Raw genomic sequence first — 23,613 nt, 5'->3', positions numbered from 1 at the left:
GGAAACTATTGAGAAAGTTTAGAGCTCACTTGAGTCATTTATAGTAACATTAACCCCTAATTCCTTCAACACTTGTAGTCTATATTTTCCTACGGATTTTTGCCTCAAGTTGAGGCATTACGATAAATAGGCGTGGGAAACCAGGAGAACTTTCTAACTCATCCGCTGGCTAACTCACAGTTAAGTTTCGCCTGGAACGCGTCAAAACTAAATTCACATAATTACACACACACACACACACTTGGGCGCTGCAGCGTTAGTCCCATAATGACTCCGTCTTTACGTTTCTTGTCGTTATTCCTCGAGAGATTTCGTGGGTAAGAAGAAAGCGTGGATGACGCATTGGTCTTTTGCTTACATTTCGCGTGTCGAACGGTGCTGCGTCATCCATATCGTAACGATGCCGTGATATAATTCATCCAGAGACGGCCGGTTATTCAACTGACTCTTTCAACCGTGAAATTGAGCAAAGAGATACAACGATGTTAATGATTTTGCTTTTCATCTTAAAATGAATGTTTCCGGTCAGCTTTCGCTTTTATTTATGTGTGCACGAGGTAATTCAGTGATGTACGTGTATATGCTGTATGACTGCGCAAGGAATTTATATATATATATATATATATATATATATATGTATATATATATATATGTATGTATATATATATATATATATATATATATATATATATATATATATATATATATATATATATATATAGTGTGTGTGTATGTGTTGGCGAGTGCGTTCGTTTGTATTGCAGTTCACGGTAAATAGAATCTACAAAATACATATAGATATAATTACTGCTGCAATCGTATTAGCACGAATAATTTTTATATTCAGGTAATTGTTGATTTTGGCAGATATTAAGAGAAATGTGTTTACATAATTACGGTATTTTCATTCCAATCAAAAAGAGGGATTACGGGGCCCAATATGTATATGAATTAACAAATGAAGTAAATTGACCGGTTGCCAATACAGTAGAGACGAATTTTTCGTTTGCTTTATCAATCCAGAATTGAGAAGGCGCGGGTCATAACACAGGTTCGCCACAAATTGCGATGAAGAAATCGAGGAGTCGGTTATAAATAAAGATGGAAAGATCTCGAAAAAAACCAGAGAATGAGTTAGAAATAAACAGGAGTAAATCTTCAAGAAAACGGGAATTAGTTTAAAGTAAATATGAATTAATTTCCGAGAAAACAATGAGTTAACTGTAAGTCGACTTGCGTAGATGTAGAAGAGGGAGTCGGTTAAAAGTAATCTTTATTTGACTGGTAATTAAAATAGAATAAAAATTTGATGGTTTTGAGACTCATAGTTTCTGTGCGTGTTATAAAAGACGTGACTTCATGTCTACATGGTGAGGACTTTGTAATGTAGTGGCATTCTTTTTTAGTGTTATTGGGGCTCGTTTTTAACGTGACTTGTGAAAAGTGATTCGATTTTGAATTTTGTTTTTAATTAGTGAAACATATTTTACTATTTTTAGTTGTATTAACGGGTATTGGCTTTGCGTTCTTTTATAAAATTGCTCCGTGTCTGGCTTGATCACAAAACGATAAGTTTGCTGTACCGAACGATATTAAGGAAATTAAGATCATCATCAAAATATATGTAAAAAGGTAGAATTTACCTCTTCTCGAACCTTCTTCATTTGATATTTACCCCTTTTTATAGCTAGATAATTTATACAGCAGTCTCACATAATTGCTCTCAGTTAGAGACAAATTAGTCCGTACAAGAAAAATATAAGTAGGTGTGCGTGCAGCTGCCAGCAGCTATTTGTGACATCACCATCATTATCATTATCATCATCAACCAAAACAACTTCTTAGGTCATCATTTTTCTTTCACAGTGGAATAGATACAAAACAAAAAAATTATAACTGGCGAGTGAGGAAAAAGATAGAAAATTCAACAGAAGTTAATAAGAAGACTAAAAGAAAGTAGAGAGAATAAAAATAAACTTTTGAGAAAGTGGGAATGGGCTTGAGAGTCAAAAGAACATCGAGGCGTAAACAAAAGCGAGTTGACACATAAACAAAAGCGATCGCCGTGTCGCCGAACCCGAGGAATGTTAACTAACTGGCCGGTATGTGACGCGGTGCCTGTCACAGGCCGCCCACTTCACCAGCGTCAGTCGTCACGAGTAGAAAGCATGGCTTAATATCCGATGTTTTACTCCTTTAACATAATGACGTACGTTGTTATGCGCAAGCTTTCAAGTTGTGGATTCATGCTTACGCGCATGCGCAGAGTCATGTGCATGAATATGCTGAAAGCGCTTCCGTGGAAGTGAACTTTATTGTTCATTTTCCCCAGCCATGAAGAAAAATGAATTATTCTCACATAATAAAACAACATAAATAATAATCTCTCTCTCTCTCTCTCTCTCTCTCTCTCTCTCTCTCTCTCTCTCTCTCTCTCTCCTTCCTGAACGACATTAGCCTTATATTTTCTAGATTCAGATTTGGAATGTTAATGATAGGTTGATGTACGGAGATCTTCTTTAACCATGGCTGCCGGAAGGTCTGCTTATCCCCTGAATGTTAGTGGAGCATCCATCCAACTATCCATTGTAGCTTAGTTCTGCTCCCCACATTCTTCTCTCGATGGCTTTGTTTGTTTGTGCGTGTGTGTTTTAGCGGTCGTTTAGTTCTCCTTGATGATTGTTTGGTTGGGTGCTTGGTTCAAGTTTTTTTGTTTTTTTAATTTCGTTGAAACTTGTCAGTAATTAATGTATGCGGGATTTACACGTGAATCTTCTTGATTTATCAAATCACTTATGAATGAATGGATGACGGAATCGCACCATTTATTGAAGTCCTAGATGTTCTCTACTTCAAGAGATTCTGCCTCTCCTGAAGTGGATTTGAGAGGTTTTCTTAATTCATCAGCCTGAGCCCGTAGCAATAGGGACCTAGAATGAAGACAATTGTTGCTAATCTGTTGTTAGTCGAATTTGACGAAGAAGTGAAACTCCTTTCTAGAAATCCCCCCCTCCCCCCCTTGTCTCTGCTTTATTCTTCTTCTTCCCTCTCACCTATACCCTCGGCTTCCTTCCCCCGTCCCCCGTTCAAGTGTTCACGAATACCCCGAAGGCTTCCTCCATACCTAATTTAGGGGCTATCGTCTTAAAAAAGAGGAGCGGCTGTAGCTTAAGGCATATGTTTTTTTTTTTTTTTTTATGTCGTCTTCAAGTGGGTTACACGGTATGGCGATCATGTGTTGCAGAAATTCTTACATATAGTTTCCCATTGAATGATTGAATGACACACATGGACATAAATTTCAACACTGATCCGCAAACCCCAAAATCACAATGATGTCTTAAAGGTCAGTTTGGCTTAGAAACAAGTACATCGGCAACCTTGGCGTCAATGACATGAGCGTTCTCATTTCAAGGTTTGTTTACGTCAATAACTTGCCTGTGGCTTTGTAAGTTACCGGGTCAAAATAACAGCCCCGAAGACCTGTTCGATTTAACCTGGATTAGTGATCAAGTTCCACCAGGACTCGTATTGCAAAGTCATATGTGCTTGAACAAATGAAGAACGGCTCGCGCATGATAACCTAGTTCCGGGTTATTTACCGAGAGGGAAACATTCCCAAGAAAGTTGTATTGAGTTGTCTTTCTATTCCCCCCCTCCTCTCTCTCTCTCTCTCTCTCTCTCTCTCTCTCTCTCTCTCTCTCTCTCTCTCTCTCTGTTTACTAACAAATTACTAGTCTATTGTGTAGTCGTGAGAGCGGGGGCTCAGTTGCAAGGGGAGGAACACTAACTCGTTTCAGTTGTCGGTGATGGTGAGAAACCGGGTCTTCAGTAAACTGTTCTGGGTATTGAATGTCGCCGCTTTCCCGATTCAATTTATAGGTTTTGTTCCTTTTATTTTGTCGTTTTCTTTGCTCCGCTTCTTGCTTTCTTGTCGACTCACTTTTGTAAAGGAATTTGATTGGCTTTTTTCTGCGTTTTTTTCTTTTCAAAATTGCGTGAAACATTGCATAAGATTTAGGTAATGAAATCCATCCAACTTTATAACCTTACGGCATTCATTAAAAAATTAATAAGTAAAAAAAAAATAAAAAAAAAAAAATAAAAGTGGTACTGAGTCTGAAAAACAAAAGCCACTAACCCCAGCGCTCAGAGCCTAAAAGAATCCAGTACAGGCAAATAAAACTTAAACCAGTTGTGCATAGTGATACAAAGATGTTGCTCTTCGTACATCTTTGCTCTCTAAATCAGGAAACGACCTCATTAAACTGATAAACGAATCAAATATTCCTTTTTATATAATGATAAGGACGAATTAATGTCTTGCTATAAGATTGTTAACATTGGAATTAGTAAAAAAAAACTTGTATGTTTGAGAGAGAGAGAGAGAGAGAGAGGAGAGAAGAGAGAGAGAGAGAGAGGAGAGAGAGAGAGAGAGAGAGAGAGAGAGAGAGAGGAGAGAGAGAGGGGATTAATGCTTTCGGTATTAGTTGATTTGAAAAAGTAATATACTTTAAATAGATGAAAGTTTAACTACTTCAAGGGCTTATTGTAATGTGATAATCGTAGTAATTTCACGTCAATGAAGACTTGATTGCCGTTATTATACATTGATTTTTGCTAATGCGTTATTAGGTCACGGGTAATTACTGGGAAGAAAGCTCCAGTGAATATCATCAGAAAAGAAATGAGAGAGAGAGAGAGAGAGAGAGAGAGAGAGAGAGAGAGAGAGAGAGAGAGAGAGAGAGAGAGAGTACACTAATCTGTTAAACTGTTTAAACAAAGTGCAGTAGCAACCGACTTTATGAGAGAACCATTGCTGATTAAAAAGAGAGAGAAAAAGCAGCGGTACCTATCCGCGATTTTATCTGACGTCTCCCCAAGGTAAATCCGAGAAGAATTAGAGGTCATGGTGGGAATACTTAAAGGTTTTTACAATTAGTTTTTCTCGGATTTTACGGCCAATAAAATTCGCGGTTATATCCTTCAGTGTTTACATCTTGCAAAGGTCTTCATGACGCGCGTATAACATCGTCACGATAGATGTATACATTCTGGGTCTTTAGTAATGGCGGGGTCATTTTCGTAATGGATTTTCCACTGTTATGACGGATGTTTTTTTTTCTGCTCAGGGTTTATGTCTTGGAAAGATGTTCAGCAAGAGGTGGGAAATTACATTGGCGGGTCATCTTCATCACACACACCAACGTTAAGAAGCGCAACGGGTTAGCAAACTCATTACAAAGGATCTGCTGGTACCCCCGCCCCCCTCCTGTAATGGGAGGAAGAGACATAGATATAGGTATATATGTATGTATATTATATATAATATATTAATATATATATTTATTTTATATTATATTTATTTATATATATATAATTAAAATTATTATATATGTATGTATGTATATGTATATTGTATGTATATTATAATATAATATTATATATATATATATATATACTATATATATACTTATAAATATATATATATATTTATGTATTATATATGTAAATAATACATATATATACTATATATTATATATATATATATATATATATATATATATATATATATATTATGAGTGTGTCTGTGTATGTGTCATTATATGTATCATTACATATCATTTATACACACATACGTATATCGTGGTCTACATGTACGTATATACGTTTCGATTGCCATCTGGTTTTACCTGCATTCGCATAGTCAGTTAGAGAAAATATCGTCACAGACATCGTAGCCTATTCCCAGATTCTTCCTCTCGTTTATTGATGAGAAACATCACAAACGAGGACGTGGTAACTTTTTTTTTTTTTTTTTTTTTTTTTGCGATAGGGTCCATTAGCCGAGTACCTGTGGTTCGCTTGAGATAGTATGTGTGCAACCGCATTTGGAGCACATTACCCACTGGTCAGCCGAGTAATGAATCGGTAATGACCAGTGCGTGCGTTTACTCTTGCGAGAGTATCTGGAAGTGCGTAAAAAATGTGAGTACAGAGAGTCACATTGTAAAGCTGACAGAGAATGTACTCGTACCGTGAAGAGTTTCGTAATAATAAAAATGAAGAAAAGATATATTTAAAATGAAAAATGTTGTGTTGTCAACGTTTTACATGTTTCATGTAACAGGGAGACAGCACACTGAGCAATTATTGCTGTTGGAAGTGTGTATGACAGATTTGCCGAACAGAGAAGAGAACGAAGTGTATGGGCAAGGAAAGCTGAGTAATGATTATAAGTGTTCCTTATATGGGCTCTGATACCTGTTTCATTTTTATGGGAATCAGTTGGAGGTAGCAAACCTTTGCCCTGATATAACCTAAGGTTGGCTGAAGGAATTTAATGATGGAACATATTATTTGGTAGATTTTTTTCATGCATTCTTAAGCATCCTGGGCCGTATTAATTTCGGCTGTAGTTGGCATAATAACTGGAATGGAAACTCACAACATCACTGTTAAAAAAATTGAAGCACTTAATTCTGTGATCTGCTGAGAGAGAGAGAGAGAGAGAGAGAGAGAGAGAGAGAGAGAGAGAGAGAGAGAGAGAGAGAGACGGAAGGAGCTAAGTAATGAGAGAGTGAGAGAGAAAAAATAAGGCATGAGGAAGGCACAGGCAGATAAATTAGGTATTTCTCTCGAACACTTTCTCTCGACCCTTGACATTCGCTTCGTGCCTTTGGAGTTCAAAGTCAAGTTTACCACCGCCACCACCACCACATCCTCCTCCTCCTCCTCCTGCAATCCGGACATCCTCTCTCTCTCTCTCTCTCTCTCTCTCTCTCAGAATGATCGCTACAAGAGATTATTTCGATCCATCCCCAGGTGCCAGGCACCATCCTTTCTGAATCAGAATTGCAACAGTGAAAGGGAATCCGTTTTAGAATTCATTTCCAATGCAAAACAGCTAATTTTATAGATTACGGAGTTCAGTGGCACTGGACTGGAAAGTTGTGCGTGAGAGAGAGAGAGAGAGAGAGAGAGAGAGAGAGAGAGAGAGAGAGAGAGAGAGAGAGATATAACAGCCGCTGCAGATATCCTGATCAATGGGCCTCTCTATGTCTAGCTGATGAATGTGAGAGAGAGGCAATATGGCGAAGGTGGTTCGAAGAGAAAATATTTCAACAAGCTTATAGACGACGTGCAAGATTGAACGCCCCCATTCGAAAAACGATTTTTTCCGTTCTTCCCTTATGAATCATTGAGGAGCCATCTGTTTATGCGATGCTCATCAGAAGACCGTGATGAATATAGTTATCGCGGCTGAGTGCCGGAAGTGGCGTTGATTGCTCCCATTCAAGAGGAATAACTTGCAAGAAGTGTTTATTGTCTCGGGGCCAATTTGCTATGTGAGGTTTCCTGGACCAGAGTGCCTTTTGTCTGCAGAGGAAATGAGCAGGAAGAATTCCTGTTTAATCTTCACAAATAAGAAAATTCGAAATTTAATTGGAGTTTTTATCAAAGAATGCGCTCTTGTCATTGCTTGAAATGGAGGGCAATTTTTTGGACGTTAATCAGATGTAATGATAGGCTCGTTTGAGACCAAGGGCCTATATTTTGGTTGAAATCACTTATAATCTGAATCCGGTGCGCTTTGGAGATTGGATGAGTGCAGTAATCAGCATTCATTCAGACTTACAGAGATGGATGAAAACATTCTAAGTTCCACTTATCCTCATACAAGGGGAAATGAGCAGAAAGCGGTACGAAAAGGAACTTCCACAACTCGGCAACATTTTTCCAAAAAATAAGGAAATATTGTAGAATTTATATCAGTATTTTAAGCAATCTTTCTCCATTATGCACGCAGTACTTACGTAGACAAATGAGTTGAATTACTTGCCGTTTGCGTCACTCGCACCTGTCTGCTTGTGCACCACAAGGTGAAAGCCTTGTTAGTAGTGCTTGCAGGTGTTCCTTCCTAATTTGGATCGAAGCGAACGAACTTTATCCTTTTACATTCGTCTTGCTTCTTAAATCACCGTCTAAGGATGCAAGGTAAAGTTTTTTTTCGTTGCCTGAAAGCTCGTGCGTATCTTATGTATTCTCGGCGAAAATGTTTAAAATGAAAGAGTCGGGAGGGAAATATAAGTGGGAAAACTTAAGTTCTGGTTTCATGATTTTAATGCAGATACATTTATTTCGTTTATTTGAAGTCAATTTATTTTTTACCCTTATTAGATTTTCTTCATTACAGTTTCACTGGTAAGACGTCATAGGGGTTCAGTCGAAGTAGAAAGAAAAAGTTATTTCGAAAAATTAAATAGAATATCTTTATCGTGATAATGTTTTTCCCCTACGAGTTTCCCTTCCATTTTAAACGCAAAGAATGAAAGTAAAAGGAGGCAAAATTAAACAATAACTTAATAAAAAAAAAAGCGATGTGATGAATAGAGAAAGACGAAATAGGAGTAAATGTAAACGAGAATAATTCGACGAAAACGAGAATGGGTTAGATGTCTAGAACTGGAGGAATGACCAGGAACAAATGGAAGTCAAGAAATGAGGATATAAATACCATTACCGACAAAACCTTCCAAACCCCGTGTAGGGGGTATGCCTTTCATACCCGACTCTTGACTTGATAAGGGCACGATTCTAACGATACCCAGGCGTTTGTGGGCATCCCCGTGGTTCTTCAAAGGCCGCATGCTGGCATGATTATGAAGAGCTGGCATATTTAATGTTACGATGAAATATATTTTACAAATGATGGTGGTGGTGATTATTATTATTATTATTATTATTATTATTATTATTATTATTATTATTATTATTATTATTATTATTCCGTGTCTGGTTATGTAAGGGGAATAAGTTTTTGTATTTGCAAATCTTGTTTGTAAAGTAATTCGAATATTCATTATATACAGTAATGGAAATTGCAGTGTATTTTTTCTGTTTTTTCGAAAGCTACCAAGGATTACGAATTTCAGAAAAAAATGGGTTAAATCCTAGGACCTGTGCTTAGATTAGCCTATTGAAGGATTCACGTCGTGTGACCCTTTGGATTCTATTCTCCATGATTTATCCATCCATCAATCGACCCCCTCGTCTTCGATGAAGAACGACGTCATCCATCAGAGGAAGAATCTGTAATGACACATGAGACACGGAAAGGCAACTGCGCGTTCTTGAAATGGTCTCTCGAGAGCAGCGCGATCCCGTTGTCATGGAAGGAAAGTTCTGTGCCATCCTGTTATTTTTCTTCGTTAAGAAATTTCACCGCCAGTGTTTCCTTTCGATTTAGTTTTTTTTTCATTTTTTGCTTTGCAAAGGGCAACGAGTTTTTCAGAGGTAAGGGATATCTCGTAAATTTGGAGGTTCCGGTAGATCAGTTACGAATTCGTTGTGGGTACTTTAGACCAAGGTATATAGTATACCTTGCTGTCTTTGGACGGTGATGATTCGTGAGGGTTTATGGGGAAACGTATGGAGGGAGATGCAGCAGAGGTACTCAGCGTTATTCTTGTTAGTAATGATGGAAAAAAAATTCTCTCTAATATATATGTATGTATACACACACAACACACACACACACTATATATATTATATTTATATATATCTGATATATATATATATTTATATTATATATATATATGTAAATATATATTATTATATATATACATTGTTGGTGTATAAAACACATATATATATGATATATATATATGTATTATATATATATCTATATATATATATATATATATATACAATGTATATAATATATATAGATATATATATATATATAAATGTATATTATATATTATATATATACATTATGTGTGTAACATACAATTATATATATATATATATATAAAGTAGTATATATATAAATTCGATATATATACATAGTGTATTATACATATATATCATTAGTCTATATACATAATATAAATATTATAAATTATATATATAATATTTATTATATATATATATATTATACATATATAATAATAATATAGAATATTATATATATATTATATCTGTGTGTGTGGGTGGTGGTGCTTACTTGCATTGACAAGGGTGAGTTGATTTCAATTAGGAATCCAGGAGGTACGAACTGTTCAGTGTGAAGAATCCCAACTTGGATACTAATAGAAACAAATAAAAAATGGCCATTAAACTTGAGTTGAGTACTTGACTGAATTCAGCACAAAAGTGAAACGTGGATCCTAATTTATTTCGGAAGTGTCCCACAGCGTGTGGTCCTGGGGCACCGTGTGGTCTCGTGCACGACGTCGGAACTTGTTATTTCCTTGGGAGCCGAAGATTAAAGGACCGAAGGACGTCCAAGTCATGACGGTCAAGGATTCTCGAACGATTCTCGTGCGAATTTCTCGCGACTTTTTTCTAATAATTTGAAGAAAAAAGGGAAAGTTCTGGCCTTTCTTTCGTTGACCATAAAGAGTCCTCATTAAATGATACTTATGACTTGGTTACAAAAGGCTGAATAAGCGAGAGAGAGAGAGAGAGAGTTGGCAATTATGAGAGAGAAAAGAACGAGACAGAAAAATATAGAAATATTAAAGAAATTTCTTATCAAAGTCTGGGCTTCTCACCGTCTCACCGTACGACAGAGATTCTAAATTGGTTCTTGCGGCTCAGCTTAACAGGGAAGGTAATAGAATGCAGGGAGAAAAGGGAGAGGCAAGAATGACAGAAGAATATTGCATGAAAATGAAAGACAGTTCCCATTTGAGAAAGGCAAATAATGGTAATCCGTGAAATTGTCTTTGGTCGGGCGTCGTTTGAAAGCGCGTTAAGGACCTCGACAGTTTGGTTTTAATTGAGATTTTTTTTTCTCTGTAATGAGATGAGCTCAAAGGATTTAACGACTGTATATGTATTTTGGTGGGAAAACTATTCTACTTCTTTTCAAGTTTACTGCTGACTGTGCAGAATCATAATAGTTGAAGTATAATTCTTTTAATGAAAAAGAAAAAACTCTAATCTTCATTTGAAGCATGAAATATTTAATTAACCACTTGAAAATAATTTACGCACAAACAAAAGATTTTTCCAGAAGAATGTTTTCCTATTTTACGAAGTCAACTAGCAAGATAGATATTTGATATATCAATGTGGACCCTTCCCTCGTCTGTTAGGTAAATGACGAAAATGATTTTAAAAGGAGATAGCCTTAAGAAACAGGGAAAGTAAATTAAGTAATTTGTATAAGTCCTGCTAGTGAATCTAAAAGAAAATAAATACCTTTTTTTTTCCAAGCAGCGATTTTGAATGGTTAAAGATGCCATGAATGCAAAAAAAAATTGAGTTGTAATTCTCTATGAAAGAAACGCCTTTACATCTCTCTGTTCACTGCTTTGTGAATTTTAATCACATTGAGCACAGAGTAATGGATAGAATTCCTGGTTTTAGGACATTAAAGAGAGTTGGGGAAAAGGATATCTGAATATTGATGGCAATAAGCCCTGAAAGAAATAATGGAATCAAATGTTCTTATTTGCCAGGTCTGCGTCAATGATTTCACGTTAACGATGCCAGAGTAAGAAATTCTTGATAGCAACCGGTAAGTGTTAACAAAAAGGGCCGCTGAATTGACAAGCAATTCTTTATGACGTGAACCGTATTCAAGGAAATGAAGTGATGCTATACGAAGTCATAGATCGAAATCTTAGGCATTAACGTGGCTCCATAGATGATGACAAGTACCATCACCCAAGTTGATTATCAATCGTAGAGCGCCTCAGTGAAGTGATCGGTATGGTCTTAAACCGCCACCTCGGTGGCCGCGAGTTCGATTCTCGGGCATTCCACTGAGGGGTTAGAGATGTGTATTTCTGGTGAGAGAAGATCACTCTCGACGTGGTTCGGAAATCACGTAAAGCCGTTGGTCCCGTTGCTGATTAACCGCTGGTTCCATGCAACGTAAAAACACAATACAAACAAACAAGACAAACAAAAGCAGTGAACGTTCAGTCTCCGTTTGATTTTTGGTGTGTGTAAATCACTATTTAAGCTCATTAGAATACACACTCTCTCTCTCTCTCTCTCTCTCTCTCTCTCTCTCTCTCTCTCTCTCTCTCTCTCTCTCTGTAAGCAGTTTCCCCCAATGCTTTGAAGTAACGCCCCAATTTCTGATCATAGGACCGGATCGCATCGCCCGTAGACAAAGTAGCATGTGCAACACGGTTACATAAAAGACTCCGTCCCATATTTTAGCAGCGTTATAGCCTGTCGATTTTCATAAACAGTGCAATCGCAGGCTTACATGATCTGCAGGAACTCTTGCATGAGTGCTCAGATTCAGTGCGTTGCCGACGAGCGGGAACATCTTTGTGACTCTTTTTAGAATTGTTGGGGTAGGTTGTCCCGTTGGCTTTATATAAGTATATATATTCATTCCATACTTTTACTCCAAATTTCTTCCATTCTGAATATATGTTGATTATGAGATGATCGCCTGCGAAGCTGTGGAATGGAAAAAGTGAACTAGACACAGACAATAGGGCACTACCAGGTTCTAAGTCTGGTATTCGAATGTTCGTATATATATATATATATATATATATATAGATATATATATATATATATATATATATATATATATATATATATATATATATATATATATATATATATATATATATAGAGAGGAGAGAGAGAGAGAGAGAGAGAGAGAGAGAGAGAGAGAGCGAGAGAGAGGAATTATTAGTCGAAAGTGTCCTGTTAATCAGAACTCCCAGGCCTTTAATATTTGCCGGTTTTCAAGTCCCGGATTCAACCGTCGAAGCGCGAATTGAACCAGATGCAGTACTTAATTAAGCAAGATAGTTTGGCGCAATCTTGCCATGACAACATATCACGCAATGTTAGAGCATCGATCAAGGTTACTGGTGGAAATTCACGTTCGTAATCATGCTGCCTGCGTTACCTGATGTATAAACGCTCAGTTCCTGTAATCGGATTTCGGTTGCCCGTTCAAATTTGTATTGTAGGGACTGTCTTGTGGGTGCTCTCTCTCTCTCTCTCTCTCTCTCTCTCTCTCTCTCTCTCTCTCTCTCTCTATATATATATATATAATATATAGATATATATATATATATATATATATATATATATATTAATATATATGTAAATCCTTTTAACAGAATAGTAAAAGATGAAATAAAGACGAAAAACGTCAAAGAAACTAATCTGAATAATAGCATAATTTGACAGAGAATGAAAATAAACAAATTGATAATGGCCAACAGTGTCGGCTGCCGACGGAATATCTTTCCTTTCACGTTGCAAATGTCTGTTTACCCAGGTAAGAACTCGTTAGTCCACCTGAGCGGAATAGTTAAAGCTCGCCGTTCCAGAGGTGTCACAGGTACTACTCTCCGTTCCTTTCCCACCTGGCTCTCGCAATTAGCAACCATAAGGAACCAGCATAGCAAACCCCCTCCCCCCGAAGCATTACTCTCCAGTCTGTCACCCCCCCCTCCCCCACTCCAACAAACACTCACCTGAATTACGTCAGTTTTATGAAGTTATTAATGGCCACGTTCCAGTCTGTTTGTCGTTTAACGCTATTTAGACCCCATTAGTCGATGTGAATTAATATGGGTCGTTTTTTTGTAGTGTCTCTGCTCATCTGGCTAATGCGTCCAGCGCTCGCTTGTGAATTTTTGTTTGTTTTATTATTATTGTTATTTTTTACGCTTATGTTTACTTGTGTTTGTCAGTTCATGGCAGTGTTATTGCTGAGAACAGAATTGACATGTTTATATTAAAATATGGTTGCCGAGTTTTCGTATTAAGGAAGCATTCATACCTTCATAACTGTTTTTAATACATGAATCGAAAATGGCATTTGAGAATTTGCGACTTGAAGCCTTAATGTACGTTTGGAGGAACTTCTTTACGAGAGCATAACGTACAACACGCCTGTGCTACATGGTAGTTCTTCCGTAGTGTTTACGTTCCCTGGCGTTTATTAAGAAGCCAATGGAAGTCACTTAGGCGCAACAGCTGACGATTATCGACGTATGAACTAAAGGAGAATATATATCAAGTTTGACCATAGCCCGTAGTCCAAGGGTTCTAAATTAATCGATTCTCTCTCTCTCTCTCTCTCTCTTTATGCTTAGCATGTTGTAGGAATATATGTAAACAAAAATTTACTCTTAGATATGAATGTGCTATATAATGCACGCACATGTAAACTCCCCCCCCCCTCCTCTCTCTCTCTCTCTCTCTCTCTCTCTCTCTCTCTCTCTCTCTCTCTCTCTCTCTCTCTCTCTCTCTCTCATTCTACAGAAAAACGAGTTAATTTTGTAAAATTTCCCGATTAAGACTTGAACAAAAAAAAGTTTATATATATCTCTTGAGACATTTAATTGTGGCGTCGAACTTTCACGGAAGGCGAAAGTGATCGAGACTCAAATGTCGTGGATTAGTTGTTTACAGCGAGACAAAGAGAGAAAAAGCGGATGGATGCCATTGTTGACTAAAAAGCGTGCAGTTATTCCTCAATTGTCTATCAGTGATAATCGTTTATACCACCAGATGTAAAGGAAGTTCTCCGTAGGGGGGTAGTGCCGACAGTGCACTTCATCCGGTGCACTGTAGGCATTACTTAAGGTTCTTTGCAGCGTGCCTTCGGCCCCTAGCTGCAACCCCTTTAGTTCCTTTTACTGTACCTCCTTTCATATTTTCTTTCTTCCATCTTACTTTCCGCCCTCTCCTAACAATCTATTCAAAGTGCAACTGCGAGATTTTCCTCCTGTTACACCTTTCAAACTTTTCACTGTCAATTTCCGTTTCAGCGCTGAATGACCGTATAGGTCCCAGTGCTTTGGCCTTTGGCGTAAATTCTATATTCAGTTCAGTTCAGTAAAGGAAATTCGCTGTGGACAATTTTATTGATATTCTATCTTTTTATTGATAAGGATATTGCCTACCCTCTTTCTGTTCCGTCTGTTTTTGGCTTTCTTTAATCTCCAGTTTTCTACTTTTCATTTATTTCTCTTCATTTTTAATGGCCATTTCTGGGAATCATTATAAAAAGAAGTGATGGAACTTCGGCATCCTGATGGCTTTGAAGTCATGGAATTTTTATTGTAATTTTATGTATTTGTATTTTTTTTTCATAGCCTGCGGAGTTTACTTATTAATTTATTCATTTTTCTTCCTCCTCGTTTCCCATTTTCCCGTGGGGGTGTGGGGAGGGGGTTGCTATTGAGGTGCTCTTCTAGAAAGAGTTAACATTCCAGTTCACTGCAAATTCTTCTGGGATGAGGTTGCTAGCCACACGCCTTCCTATTATTTGGTTGCCACCCACCGAAGTAGGCCAATTTTCAAGTAAGTGATTAACGCTGAAGTTAACCGAGGTATATTATAGTTTTCAGAAAACAGGGATAGTCACCTCCCTCCGTCTCCCTCCCCCCTCCCCGCCCCTTGGATTAATCGTGGGTCTCGCTAATTAAGGGAGGTCGAATAACCATCGGATCACGAGACTGCTGATTTATTTGTTTATTTGTTTGCTAAGTTATACTGTCAAAAAAGGACGGCAATGTAAGCAACGAGCCAGACGGCAAGTTCCGACCCCAGTGACGTTACGTCGTTACGTCCCATCCCGAAGTTTGGCCCCAGATGCGTAATTTTGCAAGGGGAAGTGGTTTGAGAGGATGGCCCCGAGCTAAGCGACGGCAAGTCTAAACGTGTAGTCTATTCCGTGTCATATGTTTTTGCACACACACACACACATATACAAAAGTAAGTGGATGCCTAATGCCTTTTATATAACAGCATTAATACGAATACGTAATTTGATATCAAGTTATTTGTCAAAGGCATAGCTTAGGTAACGTGCCTGAGATGTTGTCTAGTGTGGACTCTGTTAATATCGTCTTCCACTCGACGAAAACACGTCAGGTATTGTAAATGGCGGAGAGATATGCCGGTGTGGTTACGTGTCTGGCGGTTAGGGGAAGTCGTTACTGGTCCGTAAGTAGGTTTGCCGGCAGAGATGATCATGTTTGTTGATATTACGTTGCATTATGCTGACGTGCAGACATGTTTCTTCTGCCGGTGTGTGGGATTTTTCACGACCCTCACGCAATTTTTCTTCCGCTTATTTCTTTTATGGTTTTTGAAGGAATGGATAACTTTGATGTTTATAAGCCTCCGGATATAAAAAGTGTTTTTCAAGATGTCTCTCTCTCTCTCTCTCTCTCTCTCTCTCTCTCTCTCTCTCTCTCTCCACGATGTTTTCTTCGACTGGCCACCTCTCGGCCCCCAAGCCTCACGATGTTAACCCTTGAAAGGATCGTCCCTTATATTCCCCTGAAACTAACATGGCGGGGAGGTCACAGAGGTGGAAGATCCCCAATGTCGCGTTTCTGTAAGATGGGGTCATTATATCATGGAGGGGGATGGCTAGGGGACCCTAACCCCATAACCCCCTAACCCCTCTCACATATCCCTTGGGCTCTCCCCGGTGGGTTAACAGGCATAACACGCTTGGATGTAGAGTCGTGGGTTTTAAAGAAATAATATTTCTTCTTTATGTTCCGGACGTGTTTGTATATTTTTTAGCAAGTGTTTTAACGCGGTACTTGAGTATTTATCTGTAGGCATGTTTGGCGTTTCGTTTGTTTTCCCAAATTTCTTTTAGCTTGGTAAGTTTGGTGTTATTTTATCTTTTCTGTTGTTCTTATGTTCATATTTTAGGGGTTGCACTGTAGGCAGTTAGTTATTATTAATATTATTATGACAAAGAGTAATACCTGCAAGTTTCCAAGGACTGGTTCATCATTGTTTTTGCAAACATATTCTATCCTCATTGAGAATGAGGAAATCCTCAAAACCTCCTTTTCAGTTCCTTTTCTTGTTTGGCAGACGCACATTTGCGGCTGTCCTTCGATTTACTATGTAATGATGGGAAACTTGTTTTTTTTCTCCATTCAATGGAAGAGGGACTGTCTTTATTGCGAGCGAATGGCAGTTCAGAAACCTGTATTCATCTCTCAATCTTCTTGCTATTACTCGGTCGTCTTAAGCGTAATGATCATGAACGCACAACCCGGATATTTTCTTGTAGGAAAATGGCTCGAAAATGGCAGTTCGCTAGATAAGAGAATGATACGGGCGTGTGTCGAAGATACCGATGCATCTCAGATTGCCACTGTTTAATCTTTTCAGTAGCCATTTAAGCGCAGCTACTGGAAGGATGCGATGAAACAAAGACAACTGTATGTGAGTATTTGTATGTTATATATATATATATACACACACACACTCATTCCATCCCTTTCATAATAATTCTGAAGTGAGAAGAAACAAGAAGAAAAACTCTCGAGAATGTTATGTGGTTTATAAGTAGACGTTCCTTCATCGGGACATAATTATAAAATGGGAGTGACTTCATTTCTTAATCGCCAGAGATCTCACAGGGCAATTAAATGGTTTAATTAGATGTTATGTCTGTGATTAAAGCTATTGATGTAGCTAATATCAGATTATGGTTACTAAGAATGTTTATATTATAATATATATTATATATATTATTATATATATTATATATATATATATATATATATTATGTTTTTTCCGGTGTACCGTACGAGTCGGTTACATGCTCGACTACCGACACAAGGGTCCAGGTTCGATTCCCCACTTTGCCAACGCGAAATCAAAGGAATTTATTTCTGGTGATGGCAATTCATTTCACGATGTGGTTCGGATCCCACAATAAGGTGTAGGTCCCGTTGTTAAGTAACCACTTGGTTCCTAGCCACGTAAAAATATCCAACCCTTCGGGGCAGCCTTAGGTGAGCTGTTATTCAGCTCAGTGGTCTGGTAAAACTAAGGCATACTTAATTTCGTAGCGTAATACTGCAGTACTGACGTTTCGTCAAATGGAGTTCTTTAGTTTTATTATGGTAACACTGCGTTGCAGTGGCGACTTGCTCACTCTACGCTGACGTTTTTACATGTTGACGTCATTTTGCAAGTATTCAAACGTTTTCTCTTTAAGTAGATAGAAATAAAGTTCAATCTCCATCTCTGTCAACGTTAGTAGGCGATGGAGTTTTCTAGTCTGTGAGCCGGGACATATTATTTCTCTCTCTCTCTCTCTCTCTCTCTCTCTCTCTCTCTCTCTCTCATGCGTGCGTGTGCGTGAGTGAGTATATGTGTGCGTGCGCGCTGTGCGTGTGTTGTTGTGGGTATGATAACGCTCTTGCATGCTGTGAGCGTATCCTCTGCAATTTTTAAACTGTAAAAAGAAGAAAAAAGGAAAAAAAAAAAAGAATTACTTAAGTGCCCCTCCGTCACAAGATAAGCGAAACAAATGGCCGTGAAATGAAGCTTAAGATGATAGAGAACAATCGACTAATCACTCGGTTGTTAGAGGCTGGATGGGTTAGTTGACCGATCGAGACTGGGTTTCAATGGCGTAATTGACTCCTGCACGCACTCTACGTCCGGTTATGTGTGCACTGTTTGTATGTACATGTTCAGACTTTGGTTTCATAAACCTTCATCTCTCTCTCTCTCTCTCTCTCTCTCTCTCTCTCTCTCTCTCTGTGTGTATATATATATATATATATATATATATATATATATATAGTATATATATATATATATATATATTTATATACGTGCATATATATGCGTATGAATATGTATATGTGTATGTACTATGTATTATAGTTGAAAATTCAAAGAGAGATTTCAAGTGCCTGACACATACTCACGATTACGCCGTAAGATTCAATATTTTATTTGGGAAGAAGTAGCAAAGTTTTTTCTCGGTGAATAGGTAGCAGAATTTAATGGGTTTTCCCTCCATGTTTGGTGTTTTCTTTTATAGCTGTAGAAAGTTGACGACTTCTCTTAAAGCTCCCTGTTAATATTCATGTCGTCTGCGCAGCGAGAAAGAGACGGTTTCCCGCCATTTGCATATTTCTTAATTATTGCCATTATTCATTATGCCTTTATTCATTTATGTACAGCATGAAATTGCTGACTTACTATTAATTTTTTCGAGGGGCTTAGTGAAATATGATTTTAATTTCAATTATTATAACTACTCTTTGATAATGGTTAGATTTACATTTCAAGTAGTTGACATGGTATGAGCAAAACGAAAATCCCGTCAGTTTCATGAGCTATAACTGTATCTCCAGGGGCTGTTTATTGTGTCTCTTCGCCGCATATTTGCATCTTTGTAGCTTGTGCGTGTATCGTGCCTATTGCTTACCCACTTATGGTAATTAGAGAAACTAAAAGCTGGCGTTCTAATTATATTCTTCTGGCTGTTGTTGCTCTTATGTCTTGTCATTGTATATTCACTTCTGTCCCGTTGGGGCGGTTGGCACCTTCCAGGTTCTTTAGGATGACGCCCTTTTTAGCAACCTTCTAGAAGACGTTGGTCCTTCCCTGGGTGGATTGGTGGCCGGTTGTTTGTTTAGGATTGATACGCAGATTTGGCAACAGTGTGCCGAGCGATGCATGCCCCACTCACCGACGATTGCTAGTAAGATATATATATATATATATATATATATATATATATATATATATATATTATATTATATATATATAAAGTCGCAAATTACATACCCAAGGATCTTGAAAACAAAAAGTATGGAATTCAAACCATGTGTTACTCATACAGATGGTGCGTCTGATAGTTACAAGAAAAAAAGAGGGGGGCGGGGGGGCTGTTTAACACTCAGGTATCCCACTCCACAAACCCCATTCCCTGTTGACGTCGGCCGTAGGGAATCTGTCTTTTGCCTCCTTTTATATTGTATTGGCACACCAGTTTACCTAGATAAGTGCCATATATAGGATTGAAAATCTGCATAGAAATCGCATAATTAGCGGCCTTACGGACGCACCCAATATACCAGTTCTTCCACATTCGTTGTTACGCTTGATTCGATTTTGTTTTGTTTACCTTTGTTCTTGTTGTACTTGTTTTCATCTTTTCGTGCTTTGGATTTGTTTTCTGTTATTTTATGTTATGTGTGTTCTTTATATACTTGGTATTGTGTCTTACCTTTCGTTACTTTATGTCGAAATGTCTAGTACAGGTGGTGGGTGGTCTGCTTCTTCTTACCTGGAAAAAATAAGAAAAGAGGTCATTCGTGTTTGTTATGGCATATATTATTATTTTGAACTTATATTCATATTGGGCAATCCTAATAACCTATTTCCAGGCAAAACCAGATACTACAGAATTAAATGTCAGTTTGATATATATATATATATATATATATATATATATATATATATATATATATATATATATAAGAAAGAGAGAGAGAGAGAGAGAGAGAGAGAGAGAGAGAGAGAGAAAGCTAACATTCTGAGTTTATCTTTTGAGCATTATAGGAAATTACTCGCCTTGCTTTAGCCTAAGAAATACGTATACTCGTGTATAGAATATACTTTCTAAAATAAAAAGATGGAAGCTAGCACGTAACGAAAGTCAAATAGGTAGAAAGTGTTGCAAACTGAGCAGTTTGGTAAATGCGTGCGTCAAGGAACATACAAAAAGTAACCTACAAATCAGACATTTGTTGCAGCGCGCACGCGCTCTTACACGCTGGCATATTTGTTAATTTTGTGAGCCACCAGATGGATGGCCACAGTTCTGTCAGATGTTAAGTTTAGTAAAAGGCTGAGATAGCAGCATTAAATTTAACACTATAGCGGATCAAAATGTCATATAGTATACTCTTAGCAATAACCCTACTAATATATATATATATATATATATATATATATATATATATATATATATATATATAAGGAATATCAGTATGTGATGTACAGCATATTAGTGTAAAAAAATTGTCTGATAAAATATAATGTTGCTAGAAAAGGTTGCGTAATAGAATATGTAATCCCATAAGAAGTCTTCTTTGGGCAATATATATATATATATTAATATATATATATAATATATATGTATATATATATATATATAATATATATATATATATATATATATATATATAATATATATATTATATATTATATATATGATTAGAAAGAAACCGGACAAAATAAAATTCTTTAAAAAAATGTGGCTCGTAGTGAGTTTTCTCTATAATTATAGTCCAGTTTTTATGCGAGTTGGTCGCCAACTGCAGAAAATCTTATCTTTTACCGACACCGATATATCTTGCTTGGTGGTTATAGTACTTATAAGGACCGGCTTCTTTGCTTTCCTCTCCAAAGGATGTGGTTATTTGTAATAAATTTGAAAGATGTATTTCTGTACTTTCTTTTAAAAGAATGAAGTGGAATTTGGATTCCTTTAATTTTTGTGTGTTGTTTTTTACCATTAAAATTTTTAGAATTTCTGCTTGTCTATCTTTTCTGTTTGTGGTGTGACTAAGTGTGATGATTGGAGTTTTGATTCATTATCATGTTTTTTTCTTTTTGCTCTTTAATTGATTTCAAAATTATAATTTTTACCATATGTTTTTATGGTAAGGACATACTGTTTTCTTATTGCTTTGCTCTGCTGTTCAGTATTGTTTGAAGCATTTATCCTTTTGTTTTGGTTCTTGGTTAACTGAAGGCTTAAAATTCTCTCTCTCTCTCTCTCTCTCTCTCTCTCTCTCTCTCTCTCTCTCTCTCTCTACAGAACAAGGAGTTATTTCTGTGAAATATCCCGCTTAAGCGTAAAAAAAAAATGTTAAATATATCTTTTGAGACATTTACAGTAGACGTCTTTTTATGGTAAATATGGCGCCGAACTTTCATGGAAGGCGAAAGTGATCGAGACTCAAATCTCCTGGCATAGCTGTTTTACTACGAGACAAAGAGAGAAAAAGCGGATTCCATAGATAACTGAAAAGCGACTTTCGTACGTGACTTAATTTTGTTCGCCGGTAAGGAGGTCGGCGAATCGTAGAGAAGGGGAGAAGTAGAGAAAATGCGAGGGAAAACGAATAAAAAGACGAAACTAGTTTTCTTTTACGGCAACGGGAAAAGTTATAAATCTCGGGACGAGTTCTTATGTGTGAGTTTTTTTTTTTTTTTTTTTTTTTTTTTGTAAGTGTCCCATTTGAAAATCTTGATAAACTATATTCTTTTTCGTCTGCTTTTAGGGGTGGGGTGGAGGTTGGTTGTGCGTTGTTGGGTGGGGGGCTGGTAGACCGTAGGGCTGGTAGATGGGGAGGGAGGTTATGGGCTCAGGAACTTTATAGTGGAGTGGGCAGTTCCTCATCGTTCCCCCGAGGGGGTCAGAACCGGCCTGAATTTTGAACATGGTTTCTTCCCGTATACTTTCTATTGGCCACCTGGATTTTGGGTTGGCATTTCTTCCGTTTTCTCCGGACTTCCGTTTTTTGCGCGTTTTTGTTTTGCATACGTCGAAAGTTCTTGGAAAGCAAAGGGAAATATTGGAAGAAAAAGAAGAATAAAAAATAGACAAATGGAGCCGAGGATGCTTGGCCAATTCTTTCCTAGTGCAGTGGTGACGCCAGATTCCGGGCTTGTTAAGCTTCACTGCACATAATTTATTAAGTAAATCATTGATTTTATTTATTGATTTAACATCTGTGTTTTACTACACTTCAGTTTTTTTTCCGTCATTTCTTTTGTTTTATTCTTTGTTCGATATCTGCATTCTATTCCATTGATATTTGCTTCGTAAGTTAATTATTTTTGGTTTGACAATAATAATAATAATAATAAAATAATAATAATAATAATAATAATAATAATAATAATAATAATAATAATAATAATAATAATATTGGTCTGAGCCAATGATAAGCATTACAAGGTAATTTTGTCAAGAAGGCCATAGTCACAGCCCAAATTTTCGAACATTTGCTAAGCTGCTATTCACCTCACACGTGTTTGCTTGACTTTGTACCCGTTTCTGCAATATCCGACAGTATCTGAGGCCCTTCGTTCATGCTCCTCTTGTTGGAAATGCGGCAAAGGAGCATTGTTGTTTTAACAAAATTGAAAGGGGATGAATGGAGAAATGTTGCTGATTGATGGGGCCTTTTTTGGAGCACCAAAGAGGGACGGTATGGAATTGGAAAACTTTCAGTTGTGTCCTTTTGCACGAAAAATGTATGTATTATGTACTGTATGATTGTATGTATTAGCCCAAATATATAATAATATATGCTATATATATAATATATATATATATATGTATACCATGTGATATATATATATATATATATATATATATATATATTATATTATATATATAGAGAGAGAGAAGAGAAGGAGAGAGAGAGAGAGAGAGAGAGAGAGAGACCCAGTGCCAAAGAGAGAAAACATGTCCGATATAGGAGAAAATCCTTTAATATACCGAATGTGCCATAAAGAAACCGGGGGAGAAAGTGAGGCACACGCGAGACCTGGTCTACAGCGTAAGAAAAACTGGAAAAATTCTGCCGTCTGGAAATGTGGCACACACCCAGCAAAAAAAAGGGGGTGGGGGTAGGAAGAGGGTGTGTGGGCTGGTTTACTGGGCATGGTCCACTGGTATGTTTGAGAGATTCACTTAGACATAAGAAATCTTAGTGGGACTTAACGAGGACACGATTCGTCCACACACGAGGGTTATCCTAATCTCTTCGGCCAATCAGGTCCCACCCTCGGCAAACGGCGAGT

The 23,613-nt window shown here is 37.3% G+C and overlaps 1 protein-coding gene across 3 annotated transcripts in view; it reads right to left on the bottom strand.

The window, feature by feature from the left end:
• Positions 1-23,613, bottom strand: part of LOC135201846 (uncharacterized) — a 101,854-nt gene that overhangs the window by 9,879 nt on the left and 68,362 nt on the right. For 2 of the 3 annotated variants that reach the window (XM_064231133.1, XM_064231132.1), the window contains exon 2: positions 20,018-20,077. The exons of the other annotated variant lie outside the window; for it this stretch is intronic. The gene's annotated coding sequence lies outside the window, so the exon portion shown is untranslated. The remainder of the gene's footprint in view (positions 1-20,017; positions 20,078-23,613) is intronic. 3 annotated transcript variants of the gene reach the window in all.

This window comes from Macrobrachium nipponense, chromosome 28 (assembly GCF_015104395.2).
Source record: "Macrobrachium nipponense isolate FS-2020 chromosome 28, ASM1510439v2, whole genome shotgun sequence".
Classification (NCBI taxonomy): domain Eukaryota; kingdom Metazoa; phylum Arthropoda; class Malacostraca; order Decapoda; family Palaemonidae; genus Macrobrachium; species Macrobrachium nipponense.
Note: the sequence above shows the minus strand (reverse complement) of the source record. Positions and strands in the feature narration are given on the sequence as shown.